General features: G+C 37.7%; 1 pseudogene; it reads left to right on the forward strand.

The window, feature by feature from the left end:
- Positions 1-2,323: 2,323 nt before the first annotated feature.
- Positions 2,324-10,383, forward strand: LOC147820785 (UMP-CMP kinase pseudogene; annotated as a pseudogene).
- Positions 10,384-13,417: the final 3,034 nt, after the last annotated feature.

The raw sequence follows: 13,417 nt of genomic DNA on the forward strand, positions 1-13,417 counted from the left end.
AAAGATAGTTTTGCAGGGTACCTCAATCTGGGTGGGGGATGTTTTCCTTTAGGACTTGGAATAGGTCACTGCAAACTCCTTTTCCTTGAGGGTTTGCATTGAGAAGACTGCTATAAGCCTAATGGGCTTTCCTGTGTATATGATTTGTTTATTTTCTCTGCCTGTAGAACTTTGTTCTTCTGTTGGGTTTCTGGAATCTTAAAAATTGTATGCCTATGTGTAGATATTTTTGATCAAAGCTATTTAAAGTCCTATATGCCTCACTTATCTGTATGTCAAATTCTTTTCCCCTGATTGGGAAGTTTTCTGACATTACTTCTGTGAACAGTTTTTTTATGTAATCTGTACTCTCTTTTTAATCGACTCTAATCACTCTTAAGTTACTCTTTGCATCATCTAGGAGCTGCTGGATTGATTTCACATGGTCCCTTTCTACTTTGAAGCAATTTTTCTTCTCCTGGTCACTAATTGCAATCTTATCTTCAATATCTGAAATTCTATCCTCACATTGGCACACTCTACTTTGTAGACTTTCAATGGAGTTTTTAATCTTCTGGAAATCTGTATCCGTTTTATGGATTCCATTTGTTTCCTATGTTCAGATTCCAACATGTCCCTCAGCTTCCCTATTTTTTATCTGTGTCCTCTCTAGATTTATTAATTATATATTGCACTATGGGCACAATCTCTGCTGTTATCTGAAAAAATATTTCTGATTTCAATTTTTCCAGATCTTTGTTGCCAGTTCAGTGAGTCCAGCTCATTGATTGTCAATGTCCTTTCCCTGTGGGGTTGCTCTAGGTGATCTGGAAATCTGGTTTTGAGACTTATGTGTCTTCTCATTTTGATGGGGGGGGTGTTGGCACCAGCCTGGCTCACCTCCTTTGCACTAGAAGCAGTGGAACAGCAGCCCAGAAGCTCCTTCATCTGGGCTGGGAGCCATGGAATGGCACTCTGGAAGCCCCTACCTCTGTCCTGCAAGCAGTGGAACAGTGGCCCAGAAGCCCCTAACTCTGGGCTGGGAGCAGTGGAATGCCAACCCAGAAGCCCCTACCTCTTTGCTGGCAGCAGTGGAATGGTGTCTTGGAAGCCTCTTCTTCTGGGATGGAAGCTGTGGAATGCCAACCTGGAAGCCCCTACCTCTGTCCTGGGAGCAGTGGAATGCCAGCCCAGAAGCCTCTACCTCTTGTCTGGGAGAGGTGGAATGGGGGCTCGAAAGCCCTTTCCTCTGAGCTTGGAGCAGTGGGTTGGCAGTCCTGGAAGGAGAGACTTTCAATTGTACTTCATTCTAATTAAATGCCATAACAACTGAAATCCCAGGTATTTGGTTCTGTGTGTTTTCCACTGGACTTTCCAGACTCAGGGGCAGGGCCAGGAGTTGAACCCCAATGCCCTGGACTCCAATTCATACTTTGTCACCAGCCACATGAAACCTCACAAAGTCCCTCAACTGGACCACAGTGGGATTCAAACCAACCTCACTGGTCCATCCACTTTCTGCTACCTGATGCCCAGGGTGCTAACACTCCTCCTTCCTCCTCATACCTACAGTGCTGATGCAAAACTTCCCTATAATTATCTTTTAAGAGAAAAGACAGGATACTCCTTCCACGTGAGCATTGTTTAAATTAGTGTTCCTAAAGTCACTTAACACTTTCCCACCATGAAAGTAATTTAACTTTGTGGAACTTAGTTTTCATAAAATACAAACAATCAATACCTAATGCTTTTGCATACATATGCTAGTTTCAATCAAGAGCAACTGATACACAAAGTATGTTATGAGTCCCTCTTTCCCATGTGCATCATTCCTGAACATCTGAGGAAGCCATACCCATGCCTGTTTGTTTTTCAAGGTGCTTGCTGGTGACTGTGGAAGGCAATAGAGAGATATGGACACTTGTTGGCATCAGCTAAGTAATGTCACATTCACCCCATAGAAGAATCAATAAAAGAAATATAGGAGGGTTGTGGTTTAGTCAAAAAATAAAGAAAAGATTGTTGTAACCAATACCAAACCTAAGTATATTCTCTATGTTCATTTGCTGTTAGTGGATTTTTTTATTAATAAAAAACATCATACACCCTGACCAAATTGCATTTATCCCAGGGATGCAAGGATGGTTCAACATTCATAAATCAATAAATATAATACACCATATTAACAGAGTCAAGGACAAAACCTATATGATCATCTCAATAGATGCAGAAAAAGCATTGGACGAAATGCATCACACATTCATGATAAAACTCTTTAAAAGAGTCAGTGGCCATGGGCTGCTCCGCAGCAGGGTATGAGCCTGCTTGGCCCTCCCCTTTCCCCATGCTGTCAGAGACATAGTGCTGCTGCTGCAGCCTGCTGCAAGTCCTGGGCCTGAGCTTACTCTTGCTGACCTGCCTGCCACTTCTCTGCATTTCTCACCTCATGAAGCCACTGGTTATGTTCATCCTAGGCGGTCCCGGTTCTGGCAAGGGGACCCAATGGGCCTGCATCATGGAGAAATATGGCTACACACACCTTTCTGCAGGAGAACTTCTTTGTGATGAAAGGAAGAACCCAGAGTCACAGTATGGTGAACTCATTGAAAAGTGCATTAAAGAAGGAAAGATTATGCCAATTGAGATACCAGTTTATTAAATAGAGAAATGGATCAAACAATGGCTGCCAATGCTCAGAAGAATAAATTCTTGATTGATGGGTTTCCAAGAAATCAAGACAACCTTCAAGGTTGGAACAAGACCCTGGATGGGAAAGCAGATGTATCTTTTGTTCTTTTTTTATTGTAATAATGAGATCTGTATTGAACGATGTCTTGAGAGGGGGAAAAGTAGTAGTGGTAGAAGTGATGACAACAGAGAGAGCTTGGAAAAGAGAATTCAGACTAATCTTCAGTCAACAAAGCCAATTATTGACTTATGTGAAGAAATGGGGGAAGTCAAGAACTGTAGGCCAATCTCACTAATGAACATAGGTGAAAAAATACTTAATAAGATACTGGCAAATAGAATCCAAAGATCAACAAGAAGATCATGGATGGTGCCAGCCATCACTAGTCGAACAGTACCTGAGAGGAGGGGAGAGGATGAAAGAAAAACACAACCTCTGAGGAAAGGAAAAAGGAGAGAGAGGCAGAGGAGAGACCCCTCTTCTCACTTTATTGCCCTTTATATACCTTTTCCACAACCCCCAACCCCTCCTCTGTACATAATTCGGCGACTAATTATTTTCCAGGGAAAAGGTCAAATGTATCCTTACAACTCCGGGAATAACGTTCCCTTGCACTGCAGACATTCGAACTCTTTCTATTTAACCACTCTCGTTACAAGTAACCATCCTTGTTTTTGTGCCAGTTGCATATCCAGGATTCATTATGTTCTCAAGAGACTCAGAGGTCTCTCAAGGTTATTTCAACCTTTCACTCTCCACAGATCATACACCCTGATCAAGTGGGATTCAACCCATGGAAGCAGGGATGGTTCAATGTATACAAATCAATAAATATTATACAGCATATCAATAAATCCAAGTACAAAAACCATATGATCATCTCAAAAGATACAGAAAAAGCATTTGACAAAATCCAACACACATTTATGATAAAAACCCTACAAAATATACAATAGATAGTCTTTACCTCAATCTAGTAAAAGCCATCTATGAAAAACCAACAGCCAATATCATACTAAATAGTCAAAAACTGAAATCCTTCACATTAAAATCAGGAACAAGACAAGGATGTCCACTATCTCCACTCCCGTTCAATATAGTTTTGGAAACATTAGCCACATCAATCAGACAAGAAAAAGAAATAAAATGAATAAAGATATGAAATGAAGAAATGAAACTTTCATTATTTGCAGATGACATGATATTCTATGCAGAAGACACAAAGAACTCCACAAAAATTCTTCTACACATAATACTCAAATTCAGTGAAGTAGCCGGATACAAGGTTAACACACAAAAATCAATAGCTTTCCACTACATGAACAACAGACTCAATGAGAGAAAAATAGGGTAAATAATTCCTCTCACAGTAACATCCAAGAAACTGAAATATCTAGGAATCAACCAAATGAAAGAAATCAAAGACCTCTTTTCTAAAAACTACAGCATTCTGAAAAGAGAGATTGATGATGAGATCAGAAAATGGAAAGACATCCCTTGTTCCTGGGTGGGAAGGAACAACAAAGTGAAAATGGCCATATTTCCAAAACTGCTATATAGATTCAATGCAATCTCAATTGAAATCCCAGCAGCATACTTTACAGACCTTGAGAAAACACTCCAAAATTCATTTGGGACAAGAGACCCAAAATAGCAAAAGCAGTTATTGGTAACAGAAACATGGCAGAGGGTATCACAATCTCCAACTTGAAACCATACTACAAAGCTACTATGCTAAAAACATCATGATACTGGCAAAGAAAGAGACCTGAGGACCAGTGGAACCGATGAGAAGATGCAGAAATAACTCCAGACACACTCAGACCCCTCATCTTTGACAAAGGAGCCAAACACCCTCATTGGAGGAATGATAGGCTCTTTAATAAATGGTGTTGAAAAAAGTGGGTTTCAACTTGCCAAAGATTACAACTAGCCCTATATTTCTCACCATGCACTAAACTAAACTCAAACTGGATGAAAGATCTAAATATTGAAACAGAAACACTGAACCAGCAGGAACTGAGTTCAGGTAGAATTCTTGAAAACACTGGTGTAGGAAAAGATTTTATGAAGAAAACCTCAGTTGCCCATGACCTAGCACAAACAGTCAACAAGTGGGATCTCTTCTTACTAAAAAGCTTCTGCACAGAAAGAGAAACCACCAACAGAGTGAAGATACAACCAACAATGTGGGAAGAAATTTTCACCTGCTGATCCCTCAAAGGTCTACTGTCTAGAATCCATAAAGAACTTAAAAAACATGATACCTCTCCAATTTAAAGATCCAATCCAAAAATGGGCAGACATTTCTCAGACAAAGAAGGAGAAATAGCAAATAAACATATGAAAAAATGTTCAACATCACTGATCATTCGAGACATTCAAATGAAAATAACACTGAGATTCCACCTCATCCCAGAAACAATGGCTGCTATCATGAAATCAGCCAATAATAAATGCCAGCAAGGGTGTAGGGAAAGAGGAACACTGCTCCACTGCTGGTGGGAGTGTACACTGGAGCAACCACTGTGGAAATCAGTGTGGAGATATCTCAAAGAACTAGAACTGTAAGTCCCATTTGACCCAGCTATTGCCCTGCTGGGTATCTTCCCCAAAGAATTAAAAGAATCATACCACAGTAATATATGTGCACTCATATTCTTAGCAGCACAGTTTTTAACAGCTAAAACTTGGAAACAGTCCAAATGCAATCAACAGGAGACTGGATAATGGAAATGTGTTATTTTAATAAAGTGAAGAGAGAAGCTGAGCTTCTTCCTTCCAGAAGGAAGCTCCCCTGCCACCGTCCCATGCTCCTAGGGAAGAGGAGGTGAGCCATGCTGGTGCCAGAAGCACACCCCCCTCACCCTATGGAAATGAGAAGAAAAGTAAACAAGCCTCAAAAACAGACTTCCAGATCACCTACAGCAACCCCAAAGGGAAATGAGATGGAACAATCTGATATTCAACCACCTGGACTCTCTGAACTGGCAATAAAAGAGGACCTGGGAAAAATGAAATCAGAAATAATTACTCAGATAACACCAAAGATTTTGCTCATGGTGCAAGACATGATTAATAAATCTAGAGAGGACACAGATATAAAAATGGAAGATTTGAGTAACATGATGGAATCCCAACATAGGAAACAAATGGAATCCATAAAACAGATGCAAACAGATTTCCACGATATTAAAAACTCCATCGAAAGTCTGCTCAGCAGAATGAACCACTGTGAGGATAGAATTTCAGATATAGAAGATAAGATTGCAATTAGTCACCAGGAAAAGAAAAATTGCTTTAAAATTGTAAGGGAACATGAGAAATTAATCCAGCAGCTGCTAGACGATGCAAAGAAGAATAACAAGACTGACTGGAGTCAATGAAGAAAGAGGAGAGAGTGCAGGTGACATAAAAAACTGTTCACAGAAGTGATGGCAGAAAACTTCCCAAGGAGGGGAAAAGAACTTGACATACAGGTAAGTGAGGAATATAGGACTCCAACTAGCCTTGATCAAAAAAACCCCCTACAAATAGGCATACAATAGTTTGGATTCCAGAAATCCAACAGAAGAAAAAAATGCTACAAGCAGTGAGAGAAAAGAAAAAAATCACAAAGGAAAGCCCATCAGAATCACAGCAGACTTCTCAATGCAAGCCCTCAAGGCAAGAAGAGCTTGGAGTGATGTATTTTAAGCCCTAAAGGAAAACAGCCTCCAACCCAGATTGATGTACCCTGAAAAACTACTTTCAAAATTGATGGAGAAATAAGATATTTTCATGACAAAGAGCACCATGAATACCAAACCGGCACTTCAAAAAATTTTAGTCAATACCCTAGGAAAAGACAATGAAGATCACAACCCCAGGAAACCCAGCAGAATGAATCCATTGGGCATGACAAATTAAATGCAAAGGGGGAGAATCCAACAAAAAGAAAAAGTCATGACAAGGCTTTTAAAACTTCATCTCCCTAATGAGTGTATAATTCAATCTTGTTATTGTTCTGATTAGTATTTTTCTGATTCTAGAGATGCACACCTTTCCTTGTGCTATACTGGCTATTTATCATCTTCTTGTGTCTACTTTTTAATTGAGCTATCTATTAATGAGCTGTAAGAGTTCTTTATATATTCTAGTCATAGGTTATATGCATTGTAAATATGGTCTGTTTAAGGACTACTTTTCATTTTAATGATGTTATTTAAAGTTCTAAATTTTGATGGAATCTCATTTATCAATTTTTTTCTTTTATACATCATGTTTTTTGTATCCTAGGTAGTTCTTGCCTACCCTAAACTCATAAACATTTTCCCTTATAATTTCTTCTTAAAGTTTTATACTTTTAGGCTTTCCTATTTAGGTTTATAGATCCCTTCAAGTTATTTTCATGTATGGAAATAAAGGGTTGAGGTTAATTTTTTATATACAGATACCAGGTGTTCTAGTGCCATTTGGTGAAAACACTATCTCTTCCTCTGCTCTTGAATTGAGTTTATATTCTATAAAATGTTAATGTTAAATAATCTTTCAAAACTCAATGGACCATATATGTGTAGTTCTATTTCTAGATTCTGTTTTATTTAAATGATCTATATGTATTTCCTTACACCAACACTGCCTTGATTACTGTAGCTTTAGAAGAAGTCTTAAAATTAGGTACTGAATGTCTTCCAACACTGTTTTTTGTTTGTCTGTTTTTTTGTTGTTGTTTTTTAACTTTTCTAGGTCCTTCGTACTCCTACATAACTTTTAAGTTTCAATATCCAATTCTTCACTTATAGCAAGTATACATAGACCTGAATATTTATATACCTTGTGTTTTCTAATCCTGCTAAATTCAAATACAAGTTCTAGGGGGCTCCTAGAGATTTCTTAGTATTTTCTCTGTAGATGATCATTTCATCTACATATAAAGATTTTGCTTCTACCTTGCCAATGCTATCCTAATTGTGTCATTTTATTGCCAGACTATTTCGGTGGAGCCTAGGTTTCAAAGTTTAATGGACAGATAAAGAGTAAGCGTATCTGCCCTTGTTCCCCACCTTAAGGAGTAAGCATTGTATCTTCTCCATTCATATAAGGCGTTCTTGCTGGAAGTATGGAGTACATGTCTTTGATCTGTTGAGAAGGTTCTGTTCTACTCCTAGTCTCCTGATAGCTTTTACCATGAAGAGCTGTAGAATTTAGTCCAATTCTTTTTCTCCAACTAGTGATAGGATCATATGCCTTTTTCTTTTCCTCTGTTAAAATGATGACTTTTTGGGGGTGGATCTTCCAATGCTGAACCAACACTGCCATCACTATAACAAAACCACTTTCTACATACTGCCAGATCTGACTTCTAATAGTTTCTTTTGTTAAACAAATTTCTATCTATGTTCATACTTTTTTCTTCTTTATCTTTATCTAGTTTTAGGATTAGCACAATGTTGATTTCCTAAAATGAGGCCAGAAGTGTTCCTTCTTTTTCTGCTTTAATTGTTTGATATAATTTATCAGTTAAAATGTATATGAGCCTGCTGTTGTCATACAGGTAGTTTTTCAAGCTACGAATATACTTTTTTTAATAGGTGATATTCAAATTTTATATTTTCTCCAGAGTTAGTTTCATTAATTTGTCTTTCAAGGTACTTCTTAGAAGTTGTAAAATTTATTTCAAAAAAGATTTCTGTAATATGCTTTCTATATCCTTTTAAATTCTGTAAAATCTGTGGTAATGTCTCCTAGACATTGCTATTGTAATTTAAAAATGTATAATTGTTATTGTGTAATAGGAAGAAAGGTCTAAAGGAGCATGGGAAATGGGAGGGGTAGGGGAAAGGAAAAAAGTGAAAAGAAAAAATATGAGAAAAGGAAATAAATGGAAACAAAGTCTTTGCAAATAGGGAAGGGTGGAGGGGGTGAAGGGAGGGCAGGGGAATGGGGAAAAAAATAAGAACCAAGATAGTCATGTAATGGACAAATCCCAATGATGAATGTAACTATATTTTATACCTAAAATGTACCAGTAAACAATGGGAAAAAAGAATTTTCCTGGGTGTGGTGGTACATGCGTATAATCCCAGCACTCAGGAGACTGAGGCATCTCTGTGAGTTCAAGGCTAGCCTGGACTACATCTGAGTTTAACGCCAGACTGAAATATATAGCAAGATCTTGTCTCAAAAAAACAAAAGCAACAACAAAAAAAGAATTTTAAATGATTTATTTTCAGTACTTATGGATTCAGTTTGTAGCAGCTCTGATTATTGTATACCTAAAATGTGCCAATAAACAATACATTTTAAAAAATAAATAAAATAAAGGGGCGTAGTACTTGGCCATAACAAATGACAAATTAGACATTTACAGCTAAATGGATGCACATTGAGGGAATACTCTTAAGTGAAATAAATAGAACACGTGTAAATACTGAATAATTTCTCTAGTGTGATAAACTGAAAGTGTAAATAAGGACTAAAAAATATAATAAATAATGTGAAATAGTAAGAAAAGTGGTAAAGGGGAAGGGGAAGTGGGAGGGTTAGGGAAAAGGAATGAAGGGAATGGAATTAATATGAGAAAATGAAAAAATGGAAACAAAGTCTTTGCAAATAGGGAGGGATGGAGGGTTGAAGGGAGGGCATTGAAAGGAGGATAAAATAAGAACCATGAGAGATTATATAAAGGTGCATATTTCCAAGGATGAATGTCATTATACTGTATACCTAAAATGTACCAATAAAATAAAATTTTTTAAAAAATAAATGTTGGGAGCAATGTTACATAATTCTAGGGATAAATCATTTGGTTAGCCTAGCTCTCTTGCCTACAGCCCAGCTACAGAATAACTCCAGTTTGGCCTCCGGTCACAACTGAGACTTCAGTGATCCAGTGATGCTGTGATTCTCCAGGACAAGAAACATCCTGGGAGAACAAACATCTGCTCAGTTCCTCATTGTTCTTGGACTGATTAACATCTTGTTTGCCGGAGATGTACTGAACTCTCTGTAAGCCTTCCGTTACACCTTGTTTATCCCAATGTGAACTATTGAACTCTCTGCAAGTCATCTGTTACATTTGTTTCTCCCGATGTACTAAATAAAAGGTGTGGTAAGCTGGGGGCTTTTGTCTTTGCTGCCCAGAGCAGCACTGATCAGACCCAAAGCTCAGCTTCTTCTCGGTCTCATTTTTCTACATTTCCTGTAATTCGCCGTGTGCTGCCGTGGCTCACAGGAGACCAGGACTCACTGCAGAGGTTCTGGTAACGTCCCCTTCCCCTGTCCCCTACAAATAAAGTGGATTAAAAGATTGAAGGAGAGATGTGGAGGGGGTGGATGAAAAGAAAAAATAAATAAATTTAAAAAAAATCAAAAGTGCCCAGAAATACACAAAATGAAAATAAAGCTGAATAACACACAAGTGGTCCCTGTTTGATGGACTAATATTAATCTTCAAGTATTTGGTAAATCCAGCAATAAATACTTCTGATCCTAAATCTTTGTTAAGCCTTTGTTACATCCATCACTGATATAATCTTTTTACTTGTTAGGGATTTCTGTTTGAGCCTTCTATTGTCTTTCAGAAATCTTCTTGTTTCTAGGATCCTGCCCATTTTATTGAGACCATCTCATTTTGGCTGGCATATTATTGTTGATACTACTGAATATAATTCTTTTAATTTCTGTAAGAGCTATAATGATATCTTTAGTTTTTTTCCCTTAGGTATCCATAAAAAACAAAGCCAGGAAAAATATGTACCTATATAGAGACAGATATATTTTAAGACTTTGCTTGTGTCTTTTTGAAGGTTAGGGAAGTCCAAAATATGATTGGGTAGGCCTGAAAGGTGGAAGTTTGGGGAAGAAATAGAGTATGAATCTATTGACAATATTTCCTTTAACATGGGGAAATTGGCTTTGCAGTCAACTAATAATAAGACCCACCTATTACAAAGGATGATATGTTTTATTCACTTTTCACCAATTTAAACGTTAATCACATTAAAAATTATCTTTACAAAAACATCTGGAGTACTATTTAATCAATTATTTGGGCACTATGGCTCAGAAAATTGACACATAAAAGTTACCAGTATATTTAGTCTAGCTAAACGATCATCAAAATGACAAAATGTGTTGAGGAGAGGTAAAAGAAAAGAGATGCCTAGATAACTCTACCTAGCCTAGCCTGGAGACACTTTGGGATTACAGAGAAAGAATTAAAACTATGGCTCACACCTGAAACCCAGGCTTGCTGCAGTGAGCTTTGCCCAATGCTGGGCAAAGATTTTTGAGCCCTACTACCAGGCCAATGTACACACAATAAGCTGCTGGTATTATTAGTTCAGTCAGCTGACCAATGCACTTCCCTTCCTCCAGTGCAGGTCATAGAATGGAGAGCAATATTCCATCTACTTGGAAACAAGGCATTAAAGCCAGCACAGGGCTTCATCTCATAACATGCTGTCTTGCCTACTGTGGTGAGACCCAGCACATGGTATAGCATGAAGGGCCTATACACAAGCCAGACTTTAAAGATGGAGCTCACTTGAAGCAGATATCTGTGAGCTGAGTCAGATGTGAATTTTGACCTTCATTGGTTATTGCTTTGGAATGCACCTTGGGGCACTCCCAACCTCCACCTGAGATTATGCAAGCCCCATAAGCTGTGAGATGATGGGCATACATCTCCCAACCTTAGGTAGCATAATTGTGAGACCAGTATTTGCAGAGAAATCTTTGGTCTGCCCAGCCCTAGGCTGAAACTTGCACTCCAGTGGGATGGCTCATGTTTCAGCTTGCACCACCAGATGTAGCCTATCCAAGACTGTAAAGGTCTTTTGACCTGTGTCAGTCAAGCACAACTTAGCTTATCATTAATCTAGGTAGTCAAGGGACTTTGTTCCCCAACATCATCCAATCTCAGCTCAGGATGGTCTGAGTCTCTTGCTGATGTGGTAGAACAGGGTAGTAAGCACAAAATTTTTCCCTAGAACTTACTGCTGGGCTGTTGACACCTAAGGCTGGGTAGGTCAAATACTCCTACCTTATATATAAATTGAGTCTCTGGAATATCTCCAGTGAGGGGAAATACAAATGGTCCTAGTGCAGCAACCATCATTTGTGATTGGTTACAGGATTCTTTTGCTATGAGCCTATATCAGCAATAGCTAACACATTGCAGTGAGTGCCTTAGTCTTAAACTAGTGTTGTGTTAGTCTTGGCAGATGTGTGTTCAGAATGTGACAGAAATTGGTGGCACTCGTAGTCACAAGTATGACATAGAAGCCAAGGTCTTGTCTATCCATGGTGACGCTATCAGAGCTGAGAAGAACCATGCCTGTGAATGACCACAGGATAGTGGATGAGGTATTTGGGCCTGACCAGAACCCATGGAAAGATTTGAAGTATATACTACTGTTTCCAGGTATATATTTTCCGTTTCTTTCTGAGTAATGAACCAATAGTGTATCTGGAACACTAACAAGCTTGGGTTACTCTTTAGTACTGAAAACAGTATAGTAGCAACACACCAATAGCAGACACACAGAAAATCTGGAACTGGGTGCCATCTACTGCTGAAAGAGTGAAAGTGACTTCAGATTTAGAGAAAATAAGCAACAAATTATCTGAAATATAAATCAAGAAACCAATCCCATTTACAATAAAATAGTGAGAAATAAATTTAAGAAAAGAATGCTTTATGCAATAACAATAATAAAATGTTGGTGAAAGAAATAGAAAAGGACATTAGAAAAGGGCAAGCCATTCTGTATTCATCCAGTGGAAGAATCCATTTTGTTAAGTGTCCATTACTACCCAAAGCAATTTACAATTTAGTGCAATTCTTATCAAAATATCAATGCCGTCTAAAAAACTAGAAAAAATAATTCTAAAATTTACATAAGACCACAAAAAACCTAAATAGAAAAAGTAATCTTCAGAAAAAAACTAAAACACAAAACAATCCAAAAAAACCTAAAGGCAAAACAAAAAACAAAGCTATAGTAATCAAAATAGCATGGTATCTGTGTTTTTAAAAGACAAAGTAACTAATGGAATGAAATAGAGAATCTATTCATAATAGAAATACAGAACTTGGGACCTAGGATTTAGCTCAGTGGTTTCACCGCCTGCTGCACAAGTGCAAGGACCTGAGTTTGATCCCTGGTACCAAAAAAAAGAAAAAAAGAAAAAAAGAAATACAGAACCTACTTAGTAAGTTCTGTACAGAAATGCAAGTAATACTAATTGGAGTATTAGTAAATTAGTAAAATAATTTAATAAATTGGTAAATTTGAGTAAATGGTTCCAGGAACATTGATACTTACATACAGAAGAATTAACTTAGACACATATCTTCCTGTTACAAAAGTCAAACCAAGTGGATTAAAGACTTAATTGTAGGACCTAAAACTGCAAAACTACTGGAAGAAACAAAAGAAGGAAAAGAATTCTGGACATTAAAATTGGCAAGAATATTTTGGAAAATACACTCAAAGTGTTAGGGTCCTCCAAAAGTCTCCATCTCATACACAAAGATAATGAATATAAAAAGGCTTTTCTCAATAAATACTAATGGCTAACAGGTACGTGAAAACAATGTTAAACATTGCTAATTGTTATGGAAGTGCAAATCAAAACCATAAACACATATTACTTGGCCTTCTTAAAAATGGGTACTACAAAAAAGATGATAGATGAGTGGTGGTGAGAATGTGGGAGAAAAGGAGATGCTTAAAACTTTCAGTAGGAATGTAAAGAGGT

The sequence above is a fragment of the Heterocephalus glaber genome, unplaced genomic scaffold, assembly GCF_053883595.1.
Source record: "Heterocephalus glaber isolate CG9 unplaced genomic scaffold, H.glaber_assembly_v1.0 deba00001803, whole genome shotgun sequence".
NCBI lineage: Eukaryota > Metazoa > Chordata > Mammalia > Rodentia > Bathyergidae > Heterocephalus > Heterocephalus glaber.